Genomic DNA, 17,547 nt, shown 5'->3' with positions numbered 1-17,547 from the left:
CTCCTGGAGTTTTTCTGCTAATTAAAAAAAGCGGAACGAACTTCAACTGCAGTTGTCATCCAAGAAAAATAGTAATACATTTCATTATCTGGAATGTGATTACCAGGAGCTAAAATAGACAATATAAAAGCAGTGTGACCTGGTGGAAAGAACATGGACCTAGGAGTCAGAGGACCCAGGTTCTAATCCCAGATCTGCCATACCTGCTGGGTGACTTTGGGCAAGTCACTTAACTTCTCTTTGCCTTAGTTCCCTCATCAATAATAATAATAATGTTGGTATTTGTTAAGCGCTTACTATGTGCCGAGCACTGTTCTAAGCGCTGGGGTAGACATAGGGGAATCAGGTTGTCCCACGTGGGGCTCACAGTCTTGATCCCCATTTTACAGATGAGGGAACTGAGGCCCAGAGAAGTTAAGTGACTTGCCCACAGTCACACAGCCGACAAGTGGCAGAGCTGGGATTTGAACTCATGAGCCCTGACTCCAAAGCCCATGCTCTTTCCACTGAGCCACGCTGCTTCTCCAACTGCAACAGCTGTTGCAGCTGCATCAGCATCTGCAACAACTGCATCAGCAACAAGCTGATGCTTTCTCATCAGCAAAATGGGGATTTAATAATTGTTCTCTCTCCTACTTAGACTGTGAGCCCCATGTGGAACCTGATTATTTTGTATCTACTGCAGCACTTAGTACAGTGTTTGAAACATAGTATGTACCTAAGTACCACAGTTATTGTTTTTTTTTATTGTTATAGTACAATATAGGTGGTAAACACGATGCCTGCCCTCAAGGTGCACATAAATTATTCTATGGATCTTTCTTTCATTTTGACAAGTTTAATTGAGCATTCTCCATGCCAACTGGGCTAAAATGAAACAAAAGTCATCAGTTCCCAACTTTCTGTTTCTTAGACTGAAAACAAGGGCATTAACTCTTTGATTGGCTCAAATTATTTTTTTACTTCTATTTTTACAACCTGCCTGCTCTAGATACAATTACTAGTACTAGTACTAGTTAGATCATCTATAAAACAGGGTATCAATGTCTGTTCTCCCTCTCAATTAGATTGTGAGTCCCATGTGGGACAGAGACTGCATCCATTCTGGTTATCTTGTATTTATCTCAGTGCTTGTAACAATGCTTGACAAGCACTTAACAAATACTGCAGTTAGCATTATCCTATATACAATTGAAATGATAATGATGATAATCAAGATGTTTATGATGAATTTAGCTTTGAATTTTAGTGTTCATTCTTTCCATTTTACACACTTGTAAGCAATTTCAATGATTTGCTGAGAATCCTTTTTAAAATTCCATTTAGTGGCCAAAAATGTTCTCAAAAATATGTACCATGATATTAAAAAAATCACTACAATTTCTTTACTTTCTTGCATAAAACTTAATCTTTGTCCTTTTGTAAAAGGAAATCACATATTTTGTAGCTAAGCAACACAGAAAAACAATTCCACTATTTCCTCCTATTAAAATTTAAAAATAGATGAACTTGTAAACATTAGGTCTTCTGAGGATAACAATTTTGGTCTTGTAGTTATTAATGAAGGTATTGAGCCTAAAATTGAAAGTTCTCTTATTTTATGTGACATAGAGACTTCCAAAAATGCTATCTACCTTTCTTCAATAAAAACGAGTTTTACTCCTGGCCAGGGTATTGTATGCACTTCAATCTATGAACTTTGGCCACTTGATATTCATCCGACCCCAAATCCCATAGTAATTATGTACATATTTATAAATGATATGTTATAAATTATTTATTCACATTAATGTCTGTATCTCAATCTAGACTGTAAGCTCGGGATGGTCAGGGAACATGTCTGCTAATTCTGTTGTATTTTACTCTCCCAATGCTTAGTAGAGTGCTTTGCATGTAAGCACTCAATAAATACAACTGATTGATTTGGATCAATTACATGAATGCACAATCCAATAACTGCCTGTAGCCAATTATCTCACTCTCCTCCCCTTTTACTCACATATAGCAAAATGGAGGGATTTGAGTTTACATGTGCCCCCTTCCCTTGCTGAACCTGCAGTATACAGGTCTATTGAACAGTGAGGTGTATGGAGGAGAGCATCAGCGGAGATGAAAAAGAAAAGCAAAGGCCAGGGATAAACCACAGGTTAAGTGATTTGCTGCTGAAAAGAGAATTAAGGCATTTCTATAACTCTGGGAATGACTATACTTGTCAAATCAGTAGGATCAATTAGGAATCCGTATCATTAGTATTTATTGGACACCTACTATGTAGAGTACTGTACTAAGTTTACTAGAGCATGCCAAAAACAGAAGACAGTCTCTTCCCCTGAGAAGCTTACCATTTATTTCTTTTGAAAATAAGGAAATGACATACTAAAGCGTGAATAAGGATACTAGCTTGAGGAAATATTAGAGAAAATTAAAATTTAAAAATATATCTGACCAGAGGTCAGGCCTGGTTAGGGATGCCAGACTAATTTTCATTTTTTCCTTCATTCCACGGTATTTGCTAGTCATTTAATGCTTACTGTGTACAAAGCACTGTACTAAGCACTGGGGAATATTAAAGTAAAGGATAATCAAGATTGTATTCCTGGCTATCAGGGATCTGAAAATCTAAACATAGGACTTGGAGGTTTGCAATAGGGGCAGTGATAAATAATGATGATGATGATGCAATAGGGGCAGTGATGATAAATCAATCAGTGATACTTACTGAGCATTTACTGTGTGCAGGATTAAACATATCAAGGTAAAATAAGGTAAGTTGACAAAGTTCATATTCAACACAATACTTCAGCCTTGAAACCAGGGTATTAAGTTTGCCTAGGGCCAATAAGCTCCACCTTGGGGGTCCTGGGGTGGAGCAGTACTGGTGGTGATTTAGTGAAAATAGGAATGCAGAACCTTAATCCAGGAACTAAAGCCTTCCAGGGCACCAGGCCTCTGGCAGATTGGCTAGTCCTGGATCCCCAAAAGTTCTGCCATGCATGGTTCCCTCAGGCACTAGCCAGGTCACTATCTAGCCTAAGGTCCCATTTTCCTTACTTAAGGATCCAAATCAAAACCAGTCCTTTGTCTGCCCTGTGTGAGTCTTCGTCTTTTTGTCTGCCAGTCTTGGTTCTCTTTTGGCTACTATCCAGTTACCTTCCCTAATTTGGTTACATATTAAAATCATGACTGAACTCTAGTCTGCCAGCACCGGTAGGGAAATGATCACGATCTGAAATGCAAACTAAGCATGAGGACTGGAGTCAAGCGGTGCACAACCCCAAACACTTAATAGAATGACTCTCTAACTCACTGCCAACACAAATCCAAAATCATAGTTAGACTGTAAAAGTGGAAAGTAAAAAAAAATCCAGCAACTCAATTGCTAAATGTAATTAGAGAGGGCAATCACCCTTGCTATAGTTAAGAGCTAGCCTCAGGAAATGCATTTGAAGAAGGAACATAAGAAAGTGAGGGAGATGGGTAAGAATCTTGTGACTTTCAAAGCTGAATTAAGCTTTTTCAAAATTGTTTCCACTTTGGAGTAGATTTGCAGTGGCTCAGTGCTTGTAAGTCTTGCAAGATATTGAGATAGCACATATTCTTCTGTAGCAAAATATAGGCCATCTATAAACACATTAAACAACAGAGTAAGTCCTCACCTACTTAGAATGAGACATGACAAACTGCCTTCAGGCAGTGAAATGGACTTCATGATCTCTAGGGGTCCTCTTTTGCAATGATTCTGTGATTTCCCACTGCTTCAATGCAGAGGCTTGGATTGGTTTCAGTGAAAAATGCATCAATGAAATGAGCTTTTGACCTAAACCCTTGTCTTCAAGGATATTCAAATCCTAAAATAAACTCCAGTGCCAATATTTTCCCTTTGTGATGTTCCTTTCTATAACCTATTCGGACATATTTACAGTTTCAGGTGGTCTTAACCCTGATTCTGTGATAATGCTAAATTGCCAATGACCTTAAATCTAATTTATTAACTCCACTGTCTCTGTCACTGAACAATCCTCTCATAATGCTCCCCCATTGTGAAATACTGCTTCAATTTTCACAGCAATTCTCTAGTTCTTTACATGAAACAACTGATTTTTCATCATTCATTCTGGATGACATTAAACAAGCTTGGAAAATGGTCTGAGGGACAAACAATGAAAGGAGTTTAAAAGAGAAAGGCCATTTCAGTGCCCAAGGTCAAAGATTTTTTAAATATAATCTAATTAAAATAGGGAAAATTAATAAGCTCTTCCAAAGCAAAATTCAGTTTCTTAGAATCTGAAATGTCCTATATTTTGAAGATGTTTTTCAAAAATCACTTCCTCAGTTTCTCCCCAACGTTCTTCTATTCTGGATGTAGAGCTTGGCAAGGAGGAGGCAAGCAAGTTTGAAGATTATTCTCCTGCCCCCAGCAGGGAGTAAGGTTACTTTCAGAAAAAAGTCAGCTGCTGCTTTAAATACAATGGCCAGGCCGCTCTTTTCTAATACTTTGAGATCCTCAGATGAAAAACACACTGACGCTGCAACATTTAACTGCCCAAACTTCTTGTGACTGTTTGTGCAAAGAACAAAATGACTAGAAATAGGGCTGAAGGATGAAACTACAAATTAGAAATTACTCAAAGGTTGTGTCAACCTAGAGTAGGCAGGGAGCAGTGGAACTTCAGGAACGGTAGCAGAGGAAGTATTAGAGGTGTCCAGGGAGAATGGCCCAAAGAAATCATGGATGGGGGAGGGGAAGGGGAAGAAGCAAATGACTAGACAGAGACTCACCCTAATGGGTCTGACTTCACTAGCATCCCTTGCAGGTCTTTGTCTCCCTAACACTCTTTGCTATTCCATAAGACTAGTAGCATGTTGAACTGTTCACTGGGGAAATCACTTGAATCAAGCTCTAGAGAATCTGATATTTACCTAACACCTTGCTGTGTTAATTATAATAGAACATAGATTTAAAGTGCATAACCTCATAAAGATGATGTCAGTGAGTCATTGAGCTTTTATTGAGCATTCACAGCAGGCATAATACTATATTATGTATAAGTCTTTCTTTGATTTGTAAGCCAAAAGTTGTCTTTTGCTGTTCCACATACCACATTAGATAGGATGGGTATATTTGGTGATGAGAGGGGATATTGGCCATCTCCACTCATGTCTCACTGGGTTTATAAGATCAATATGTCTAAACTGAACTCTTCAACTTGTCTCCCAAACCCAGGCCCCAACCTAGCATTTCTATCAGAGTTAACACTATCATCCTCCCTGTCTGGAAGCCTGAATCCTTGTTATTATCCTTAGCTCCTTGTTCTCTTTCTACGCTTACATTCGGTCTATTGCTAAATCCTGTGGACTTTTCTGCCGTCTCATTTCCTGCATCTTCCCTCTTCTTTTCTTCCAAATAGCTACCACCCTGTTCGAGGGAGGTCATCATATCCTGACTAGATTATGTATCCTTCTCCTCATTCATCTCACTGCCTCCAGCTTCTCTCCTCTCCAGTTCATAATTCACTCTGCTTCAGAGAGACCATTTGTAAAATGTCATTCTACTCTTATCATTCTCCATCTTTGTCATTCTCCCATCCTCAAGAGCATTTCATGGTTACCATTCCACTCCACATCAAGGCTTTAAAGTACTCCAACAGCACATTCCATCTCTCCTACTCAGCCACTCTTCTCCCACATCATAATCTTGGTTCCTCCTAAACCAAACTTTTCATTGTGCCTCATTTGTGTCCCTCCCTGCCTCTGACCCTTTCCTCACACCCTTGTTCCTTCAGAACTGCCAGACCACAGCTCTTCCTGCCTCTGTCTAGTCAGCTTTCAGTCACTACCCTCTGCAGCTGCATGAGTTACCAGGAGAAACATTATCTCTGCAGCCCAGTGAAACTGCTGGAGCATTATTACTTTGTACATAGACTAGCTAGGATTTCAATGTTGGAGTTTCAAGTGGGTTATATTATATCATATATTATATGGTACATCGGTCACTTTGATAAAGGTTATATGGTATTTAAGTAAGGTGGCAGAGAGGGCTGGACAAGATGAATCCTCAGTCGACAGTGAAGGCCTTCAATCACAATGGCCTCTCACTGGATTAGGAGTGAGAATTTAACACTTTCCTATGAATCAATTAATAGAACTTATTAACTTATTTTATGTGCAGAACACTGTACCAAGTGCTTGGCAGAGTACAATAGAATAGAATTGGTAGACACATTCCCTCACCACAAGGTGTCTATAATCTAGAGCGGGAGACAGAAATTTAAAAAATTATGGATAGGGGAAATGGGATATGATAAGAATATGTACAACAGTGCAGTGGCACTGGGGGAAGAATGAATATCAAGTGTTTAAGGTATACAAATCCAATTACTTAGGTAAAGCAGAAGGGAAGATGAACAAGGCTGTTGAGGGGTTAGGCCTCTTGAAGATGTGAGAACTTCATTGTCTAAGCTCTTGCTTCTCTGTCTAAGCCATCCCTTCTGGCTGTCTATGCACTTGGGTCTGTTCTTCTCAAGTACTTTTATACTTACTCTCCTCTAGTCCCACAGAAATTATATACTTATTCACATGTAATTCATTTTAATTTCTGTCTTCCCCTCAGGTCTGTTAGCTCTATACCACCTCTTTTGCAATATACTCTCACAAGGACTTACTACTGTGGTTTACATAAAGTATGTGCTCAGTAAATACCATTGATAGATCAATGTTGGTGTTGTGAAGGTTGGGAGAGCTGTGATCTAAGAGATATGAAAGAGAAGGGAGTTACAGGCCAGAAGTGGGGATGCCTGCAAGTGGTTGGGAGACAGAGGAGCTAGAGGTGCAGAAAGTTAGCAAGTTATTCATTTAATGAGTTGTATTTATTGAGCTCTTATTGTGTGCAGAGTACTGAACTAAGCACCTGTGAGAAAAGTTGGCATTAGAGGAGTGAGGTATACAGGTTAGGTTGTAGTAGGAGTTCAGCTAGAGAAGCAGCGTGGCTTAGTGGAAAGAGCATGGGTATAGGAGTCAAAGGAAATTGTTTCTAATCCCAGCTCCACCACTTGTCTGCGGTGTGACCTTGGGCAAGCCACTTAACATCTTTGTGCCTCAGTTACCTCATCTGTAAAACTGGGATTAAGACTGTGAGTCCCACGTGGGCTAACCTGATTACCTTGTATCTACCCCAACACTTTAGAATAGTGCTTGGCATATAGTAAGCACTTAAATACCATAATCATTATTATTATTATCAACTAGGTAAGGTAGAAGGGGAAAGTTAATTGACTCCCTTGAATCAAATTGTTTATTTGTTGTGGATGTGTGTGGACATGTATTTGAGGTTTTTGAGGAGTGGGGAGTAATAGACCAAATTTTTTTTTAGTAAAATGATTTAGGTGGCAGAGTGAAGTATGATCTCGAGAAAGGAGAGACAGGAGACAGGGAGAACAACAAAGAAACTAATGCAGAAATCAAGGGCCAAGGGGAAAGATAAATGTTTGGATCATCTTGGTAGTTGTTTGGGTGGAAAGGATGGGGCAGATTCTAGAGGTTATGAAGGTAAAACACACAGCGTTTGGTGACTGACTGTCTGAAGGTGCTGGTTGAATGAGAGAAATGAGTTTGAGTATAATGCTAAGGTTACATGCTGGAAAAACAGAGAGGATGATGATATCTCCAGTAATGAGAAAATCTAGGGGAGAACAGGTTTTGTGTGGGAGTTCTGTTTTGAACACGCTAAGTTTCAGGAGTTAGTAAGGCATCAAAGTAGCAATTCCCTGAGGGGTAGGAAGGAAATGCCAGACAGCAGAGAAGGATAGAGGTCAGGACTGGAGAGTTGATTTGGGAAAAATCCACATAGAGATTGTAGTTGAAGCAAATACATTCTCTAAGTGAGTGTAGATAGGGATTGGAAGGGGAGCTAGAATTGAACCTTGAGGGATCCCCCAGTGGGAGGAGCCTGTAAACACAACTGAGAAGGAGTGGCCAGAGAGATAGGACAGTGTCAGTGAAGCCAAGGTTAGATAATGTTTCCAGGGTACTAATCCTGGCCCTTCCACTTTTCTGCTAGGTGATCTTGGCCAAATCAATTAATCTGTTTCTACTCAGTTATCTCATATATAAAATGGGGATTAAGACTGTGAACCTCGTGTGGAACATGGTTTGTTTCCAACCTGAGTAGCTTGAATCTACCTAGTAAGCACTTGAGAAATACAATAAAAAAAAAGAGAGAGCAAGAGAAGGGGTGGTCCACATTGTCAAAGACAGCTGAGAGGTCAAGAAGGATTAGGATAGCATAGAAGCTATTTGATTTGGCAAGAAGGAGTTCATTGGTGACCATAGAGAAGACCAGTTCTATAGAGTGAAGTGAGTGGAATCAGGTTGCAGCTGAGAATAAGGGAGAGAGCTTCAACCACCCAGCTTTCATGATGCCATGCTTCTCTCTGACATTGGCCATTATATTAAACCAATTCAATTGGTCAACCCAATTGAAATAGGTAATTGTATCAATTTGTCAGGTAATTCTGAAGCAATTCAGACCCCTACCCCCACCACCTAATTTTTCCCTAACTACCTTGCCTTACCCAGATAATGATCTTAGTTGTTTCCTTTGTTCATAGACATTTTTCTGCTTGAGCTCTGGGGAAGTTCAAACACAAGCAAGGAAGAAAATGTATAGCTGTCCAAGCCACCATGGTAGCTGGTAGAGAAGCAGCATGGCTTGGGGATAAAGCACAAACCTGGAAGTTAGAAGGACCTGTGTTCTAATCCCAGCTCTGCCATTTGTCTGCTAGGTGACCTCCGTTAGGTCACTTCACACCTCTGTGCCTCATTTGTCTTGTCTTATGCTGTAGATACTATGAAAACACCTCTCCCAGAATACCCCACCTCCAGCTGCAATCGTTCTGATAGTGTACCATAGAGTTTTCTTGATAAAAATATAGAAGTTGTTTACCATTGCCTCCTTTCAAACAGTAAACTTGACTCTCCACCCTCGACTCTCTCCCATGTCTGCTGCTATTGCCCAGCACAGAGGAATTTTGACTTGTGACAGATTGCCTTCCACTCACTAGCCACTGCCCAAACTAGGAATGGAATGGATATCTCTCTGCTTGACTCTTCCTCCTGTATTTGAGACTGGTAGAGTACTGGAAACTCTCCAGGTGTGACTCAGAGGGGGGTGCCTCAGTTACCTGTGATACCAGGAATAAGAGTGAGCCCCATGTGGGACAGGGACCATGTTCAACCTGATTAAATTGTATCTACCCCAGTGCTTAAAACAGCACTTAGCACAAAGTAAGCACTTAACAAGTACCATAATATATTATTATTTATTCAGTGATTATTATGTGTCAAGCACTGTACTAAATGCTAGGGTAGATCCATGGGGCTCACAGCCTAAGTAGGAAGGAGAACAAGTATTGAATAGCATTTGCAGTTAAAGAACTGAGGCACAAAGAAATGACTTACTCAAGGTCATGTAACAAAAAAGTAGCAGAGCCAGAATTTGAATCTAATCCTCTGAGTCCAAGGTCTATTCTCTTTTCACTAGGCCATGCTGCTTCTCTAATTCACTTTTTTTGTTTTTGCAGGTGATGTTTCTAACATTAGGTTTATCCTCTGGTAAGGATAAACATCCATCCACTTTGGTGATATCAACAGCCATGTTTAACTAGCTGCCCAGATCTCAAATACCTAGAACTCGAGTAGAAGCTTCAAAATAATCCTCGACTATAATATTAATAGATTATTGGATGCTAAGTAAACAATTGTACTGGATTAACAAGGGTGAGTCAAGGCTGTGAAATTGTTGAAAGGTTGTAGATGTTTGCTATCATAGGTAATTTTTTTTTAACACATTTATTTTAACTAGGACACCACTGGGACATTTGACTAAGTTTACTACTATTGTGAAACCAGGACACAGTGATTTGAATGCAGTTGAATTTTTGTGAATGAAAAGTTTTGGATCTTTAAATATCTAGATCCTTTTAAATTCAGAATAAAGCCCATTATCTTTGGTAATCATTCTTGAGCTCCTACATGAAACAGTGTGTTTTTAGTAAAATTTTTCATTTAAAGTTTACATGTCACCTCAAAGTAAATATGTTCAAAATAGAATTCCACATCTTCTCACCCAAACCATGTCCTCCCACTGACATTCCCATCACTGTAAACAACACCATTATCCTCCCTACTTTTTTAAAATGGTATTTGTTAGGCCTTTACTTTGTGTCAGGCACTGTACTAAGTACTGGGGTACAATGTACTAAGTACTGGGGTACAAACAAGATAATCAGGTTGGACGCAATCCTTGTCCAACATGGGGGTCACCCTCTGAATCCCCATTTTACAGATGAGGTAGCTGAGGCAAAGAAAATTTAACTAGTAATAATAATAATGATAATGGCATTTGTTAAGTGTTTACTATGGGCCCGGGATTGTACTAAGCACATGTCCTGGCGGCAGAGCAAGGGGGAGGTCCCATGGGTCCGGCCTTGGCGTTCACTTTCCTGACCTTTTTCGCCCATTACAGCTCCATCCTGGTTCCAGTTCTGGTCCCGTACCATCATATTGCCAGGATGTCTCAGGCTGCCTTTGACCAAGTTGCTAAAGAGGTGAAAGAGCTGAAAACTCAGCCAAGAATTGATATTTATCTACATTCACTTCAAGCAAGTCACCGTTGGAGACATAAGCACAGAGCACCCTTGCAGGCTGAACTTCAAGGGCAAGGCCAAGTGGGATGCTTGAAACTCACTGAAAGACTGGACCTAGACCTCTAGACCTCTGGCCTGGAACGTCCTCACTCCTCAAAATGGCCAAACAATCACTCTTCCACCTCAGAGAAGCAGCGTGGCTCAGTGGAAAGACACAGGCTTTGGAGTCAGAGGACGTGGGTTCTAATTCCGGCTCCGCCATCCGTCAGCTGTATGGCTATGGGCAAGTCACTTAAATTCTCAGTGCCTCAGTTCCCTCTGTAAAATGGGGATTAAGACTGTGAGCCTCACGTGGGGCAACCTGATTACCCTGTATCTACCCCAGTGCTTAGATCAGTGCTCGGCACATAGTAAGCGCTTAACAAATACCAACATTATTATTATCATTATTATTATTCAAAACCCTACTGAATGTGCACCTCCTTCAAGAGGCCTTCCCAGACTAAGCCCCCTTTTCCTCAGCCCCTTCTGCATCACCTCGACTCACCTCCTTTCCACTTCCCCCGTCCCCACAACACTCATGTATATATGTATACATCTATAATTCTATTTATATTGATGCCTGTTTACTTCTTTTGATATCTGTCTCCCCACTTCAAGACTGTGAGCTCGTTGTCGTCAGAGATTGTCTCTCTACTGCTGTATTGTACTTTCCAAGCTGTTAGTACAGTGCTTTCCATATAGTAAGCACTCAATAAATATGATTGATGAATGAATACAAGTAAATCGGGTTGGACACAGTTCCTGAATTATAAGAATTATAAGGAGTTGCCCAATTTAGAATCATATGAAAATTTAGGGGTTATTCATTTTTTTATGTTATCAGCCAATCCCTATAGGGCACCTTAAATAACAATAATAATGATGATGATGATGATGGTATTTGTTAGATGCTTACTAAATGCCAGCCACTGTACTAAAGTGTTCATTCATTCATTCAATAGTATTTATTGAGTGCTTACTATGTGCAGAGCACTGTACTAAGTGCTTGGAATGTACAAATCGGTAACAGATAGAGACAGTCCCTGCCCAACAGTCTAATCGGGGGAGACAGACAGACAAGAACAATGGCAATAAATAGATTACAAGCAAATTGAGTTGGACATAGTCCCTATCCCACATGGATCTCACAGTCTCAATCCCCATTTTATAGATGAGGTAACTGAGGCCCAGAGAAGTGAAGTGACTTTGCCAAGGTTCATTCATTCATTCATTCAATAGTATTTATTGAGCGCTTACTATGTGCAGAGCACTGTACTAAGCACTTGGGATGAACAAGTCGGCAACAGATAGAGACAGTCCCTGTCGTTTGACGGGCTTACAGTCTAATCGGGGGAGACGGACAGACAAGAACAATGGCACTAAACAGCGTCAAGGGGAAGAGCATCTCTTAAAAACAATGGCAACTAAATAGAATCAAGGCGATGTACAATTCATTAACAAAATAAATAGGGTAACGAAAATATATACAGTTGAGCGGACGAGTACAGTGCTGTGGGGATGGGAAGGGAGAGGTGGAGGAGCAGAGGGAAAAGGGGAAAATGAGGCTTTAGCTGCGGAGAGGTAAAGGGGGGATGGCAGAGGGAGTAGAGGGGGAAGAGGAGCTCAGTCTTCACACAGCAGACAAGGTCACACAGCAGACAAGTGGTGGAGCTAGGAATAAAACCCATGACCTTCTGACTCCCAGGCCTATGCTCATTCCACTAGGGCAGTTACTTTTCTGTTTTCTTTCTCTTCTCTGTCCACTTTCCTATCATCTCATAAGCCTGTAACCTTGGCTTTATCCTTGACTTATCTCGCTCATGCCACCCACATATTCAATCCCACCAAATTTTTTGTTTTACCTTCACACTGTAAAAATCTGTCCTTTCTTCTCAATCAAAAACTGCTACTATGCTGATCCATGTGTAGTTAGTATCATACACTCCCTTGACATCTGCATATGCCTCCATGTTGACCTCTCTGTCTCCTATTTCTCCCTACTCCAGTCCAAACCTAACTTGGCTGCCTGGATCACATGTCTTAAAAAAAAAAAGTTCAGTCCACTTCTCCCCACTCCTTGAGAACCTCCAGTGGTTGCCTAATAACCTCTTTATCTAACATACTCCTTACCATTGGCTTCAAAGCTCTCAATCAGCTCTGTTTCTCTTTGTTTTACTCCGACTTATTTTCATTCATTCATTCAGTAGTATTTATTGAGCACTACTGGGTGCAGAGCACTGTACTAAGTGCTTGGAAGTACAATTCAGCAACAAATAGAGACAACCCCTGCCCACAATGGGCTCACAGTCTAATACTACAACCCAGTCTGAATACTCTGCTCTTCTAATGGCACTTCCTGTACCTTGAGTTTATCTATACCACCACCAAAACTCTTCCTTGTTCATATCCTCTCTCTGACTTGGTACTCCCCCTTCCACCTCCATATATGACAGACCATTCTCCCCACTTCAGAGCCTTATTAAAATCACATTATCATCATCATATTTATTAATTACTTGCCATGTACATAGCACTGTTCTAAGCTCTAGGATAAATAGGTAAAAGCTAATCAGGTCTGACATAGTCCTTATTCCACTTGGTGCTCACAATCTAAGTAGGAGGGAGAAAAGGCCTTCCCTCACTTCCCCTACTCTTTCTCCCTTCTTTATCATTTATGCACTTGGACCTGTCTCCTTTAAGCACTTGGTAGTCAACCCCACCTTAAGCCCACAACACTTATATATCTGTAGTTTAGTTTATTAATATCTGTCTCCCCCTCTAGACTGTAAGCTCCTTGTGGGGAGGGAGTATGTTCACCAACTCTGGCATATTATACTCTCAATCTCAATCTCCCAAGTGCTTAGTACAGAGCTGTGCACCCAGTAAACTCTCAATATATACCACTTAATGATTCATCTTACCTACTGCATGAAAAAGAAAATTTTCCCTGAAAGATTGTAAATCCCTCAAAGGCAGGGATGTCTACTAACTGTATTGTGCTCTCACAAGCACTTATTACAGTGTTTGGCACAGAGTGAGAGCTCAATAAATATTACTGATTGACTGATGAGATAGCAGACAAGTCATCCCCAAATGACTGGGACAATGACATAATTGTTTTCAGAAACCATTTTCTTCTCTCTACAGATTGGCAGAAATCATTTTAGATACTTAAAAGACAGATTGTCTTCAAGAAGTTATTTATAAGAAAATTGGGTCCCTACAGAAGTGGATGATTCATTGAATCCATTCTGAGTTGAAGCAATAAATTATTAAAGTTGGTGCCCCTCTGATCCCATTTCTAACAATGCAGTGATAAAAATCTTGGTTCTAACATGGTGGCATCGCAAATGTACTATACATGGATTTCAAAAGGCATTGAAGGGGAAGGAAAGTACATAGAAAATTTGGGAAAAAGATATTATATAGTATAATTGTCTCTATGCTACACTGTGGTCTTTAAACTCCCAATGATTTTAATAAAAATGTGGAAAACTGGAAATGCACCAAACTGGTAATGCAATAATGCAGGCAGAGTCCAAAAGACAGAGAACACATGAGAAGGGTGGAAGCAATGCTATAATTTGTCACTGAGATAATTAAGTGTTAACTATTGACCGAAAGAAAAATAGTTTTAACGAGTAAAAATGGAGCCTCAGGGTTGAAGGTAGTGCCTTTAGAGTACAGTAGTAATATTTTTTCTGAAACAAGGAGTACAAAAGGGTAATGTAGAATGTTCAACATTTGCATTCAGGGAGAGAAATGTCTCAAGGAATTGTCATTAAAACCCCTCCAAACTAGGAATTCAAGGGATTAAATTTCCATCGTGTGTCTGCGCTTCTGTTCCAGGAAGAGAGGGCTTTCAATGCAATACTGAAATAGCTTTAAAGAGGAATTTAGTTCCCCCAATTTAGTTCTGTCTTGATAATATTTGTTTTTGTCTGTAATGTGACCTTTGAAAACTTTTAAACATGTTTAGCCAGTGTGATTGCATTTTTCCGAGGACCCTTATGGAAAATGAGTCCTCTGAGATTTTCTCTGGGCATTATAGGTAATGTAACTGAACAGAGCTAACTCTGCGTGAAAGTTTAAATTGTCATCAAAATAACCAAATGTTCCCATTAGTTACAGAATTCAGATTTAAAAAACAACAACTCTGGGAGATAAAATGGAAAAACTCAATGTTTTTAATTTCAAAAGTTATTGGATTCTGATAATAAAGCCAAGAATTAGTTTCTTAGCTAACCCTAAAATTAAGATATTCAACTCATAAGACAGACTGATTTCATTAACACTAATTCTGTTTTTAAATGACTTTTAAATAACAGTACAATTTCCCTGCTAATATGTGACGTGCAATTTTTGCACCTGCTAGCATTTAGTGCTTATTACTTTTTTTTCCCTTTAGAAAGGCCTAAATTTTCAATTCCATTATGGTAAATGCTAATATCATGGGAACAGAACCATTACAGTTTCAACTTGCGGATTTTGGTCACTATACGTTTTTGATGATGTTACAAGCCTGGGTACTTCAGGCAAGGTGCCCTTCAAGGTGCCCTGGGAAAAAGCATGGCATAGTGGATAGAGCATGGGCCTGGGAGTCAGAAAAGCATGTGTTCTAATCCCGGCTCTGCCACTTGTCTGCTGTGTGACCTTGGCCAAGTCACTTCACTTCTCTGTGCCTCAGTTCCCTCATCTGAAAAATGGGGATTGAGACTGTGAGCCCCTTATGGGACAGGGACTGTGTCCAACTCAATTTGTTTGTAACCACCCCAACACTTAGTACAGTGGCTGGCATATAGTTAGCACCTAACAAATACTATTATAACTATTATTATTATTCAAGATGACTTTTAAGGATTGGCTGAGTGCTTAGAACAATGCTTGGCACATAGTAGGCACTTAACTAATACCATAATTATTGTTTTTATTATAACAAAAAAATAGGATCTCTAAATTTTCATATGATTCTAAATTGGGCAGCTCCTTATAATTCTTTGAAGATGGCAATAAAATGCAAAATAACCTTGAATGTTTGGAGAAATGGCCAGAAAAAAACAACATGATTATCAGTAGAAACAATTGTAGAATGGTTCATTTATGGTTGAAAAATCAAAGTACACAGATAAAGGTAAGCAGATGAGAAGCTACATATAAATGCAGTAAGAAAGGTCTTGAGGACCGCAAAGGATGATTAAGTAAAAATGAGTATTTTAGTTATTACTAATTGGATTGTGAATGGAAATGATGGGAGAAAAAAGGTGTGTAAGATAGTAGGTAGCAAGGTTATGGACCTGACAGAAAGACAAACTCTTCATCAGGAAGCTAGTCAATAGTGTGAGAGATGGAGGCCATGTTTTTCTGATGGCAGCATGAAGGGAATTTGGATAGGTGGCACTTTTCTCTGGGTCGTGTGGTGTGAGAGCACAGGCTTAGGAGTCAGAGGTCATGGGTTCTAATCCCAGCTCTGCCACTTGTCAGCTGTGTGACTTTGGGCAAGTCACTTAACTTCTCTGTGCCTCAGTTACCTCATCTGTAAAATGGAGATAAAGACTGTAAGCCCCATGTAGGACAACCTAATTACCTTGTATCTACACCAGTGTTTAGAACAGTGCTTGGCACATATTAAGCGCTTAACAAATACCATTACTATTATTATCATTCCTGCCCATCTGCTCCCAGCCCCATAGCACTTATGTCCATATCTGTAATTTATTTATTCATATTAATGTCTGTTTCCCCCTCTAGATTGTAAGCTCACTGTGGGCAGGGAATGTGTCTATTGTTATATTGTAATCTCCCCAGGTCTTAATACAGTGCTCTGCATGCAGTAGGCACTCAAAATATGTGATTGATTGAATGAAAGGATGGATCCAAGTAGAAGAAATTTTTGTTACAGTACATTTATTATTCTTTACCTAAGCTATGCCTAGGGTAAAAAAGGAAGTTTGTCCTGTCTTGTGCTGTCAAATCATCTCAGACCCATAGAAATGTCATGGACACCTCTCCCAGAATGCCCCATTTCTACCTGCAATCATTCTGGTCGTGTATCCTTAGACTTTTCTTGGTAAAATATGGAAGAGGTTTACCATTACCTCCTTCTGCACAGTAAACTTGAGTGTCCAGCCTTAACTCTCTCCCATGCCACTGCTGCCCAGCACAGGTGAGTTTTGACTTGTAGTAGATTGATTTCCATTTGCTAGCCACTGCCCAAGCTAGGAATGGAATGATTATGCCTCTGCTTGACTCTCCCTCCCATAGCCAAAACTAGTAGAGTACTGGAAACTCTGCCATTGCAATCCTGAGAGGGGGAAAAAGGAAATTACTGTGGATGAATTTGTTCATCATCAGACTAAACCCTATTTCTCGGACTTTTCCCTAAGCAAAGCTCTCAAGCAGCCTCACAGTCTAGCACATGCTGTCCGGCAATTATATTTCATCTCGGTACTGACAAACCTGAACTGATCATTCTAAAGATTAAATGGAAATCCTTGATTTCAGTATTTTTGATTGTGCTGTTTTCTAATGTGTGTTACTTATTAAATCCTGATTTTGATCTTGTCTAGCTTGAGAATCCATTTCAGCCGTGGTCATTTATTTTTATTCTATTTTCATGGTACTTTCATTCATTCAATAGTATTTATTCAACGCTTACTATGTGCAGAGCACTGTACTAAGTGCTTGGAATGTACAAATCGGTAACATATAGAGACAGTCCCTGCCCTTTGATGGGCTTACAGTCTAATTGGGGGAGACAGACAAGATCAATGGCAATAAATAGAATCAAGGGGAAGAACATCTCATTAAAACAATAGCAAATAAATAGAATCAGGATGATGTACATCTCATTAATGAATAGGGT

The 17,547-nt window shown here is 39.8% G+C and overlaps 1 protein-coding gene and 1 non-coding gene across 2 annotated transcripts in view; both read right to left on the bottom strand.

Annotated features, from left to right (window-relative positions):
• HCRTR2 (hypocretin receptor 2) overlaps positions 1 to 17,547 on the bottom strand; it is a 102,622-nt gene that overhangs the window by 70,439 nt on the left and 14,636 nt on the right. The gene's annotated exons all lie outside the window — the stretch shown is intronic.
• LOC114815890 lies at positions 9,030 to 9,167 on the bottom strand. Its single transcript, XR_003763688.1, has one exon. It is a non-coding gene; the product is annotated as a small nucleolar RNA SNORA7 (small nucleolar RNA).

This window comes from Ornithorhynchus anatinus, chromosome 1 (genome assembly GCF_004115215.2).
Source record: "Ornithorhynchus anatinus isolate Pmale09 chromosome 1, mOrnAna1.pri.v4, whole genome shotgun sequence".
Taxonomy (NCBI): domain Eukaryota; kingdom Metazoa; phylum Chordata; class Mammalia; order Monotremata; family Ornithorhynchidae; genus Ornithorhynchus; species Ornithorhynchus anatinus.
Note: the sequence above shows the minus strand (reverse complement) of the source record. Positions and strands in the feature narration are given on the sequence as shown.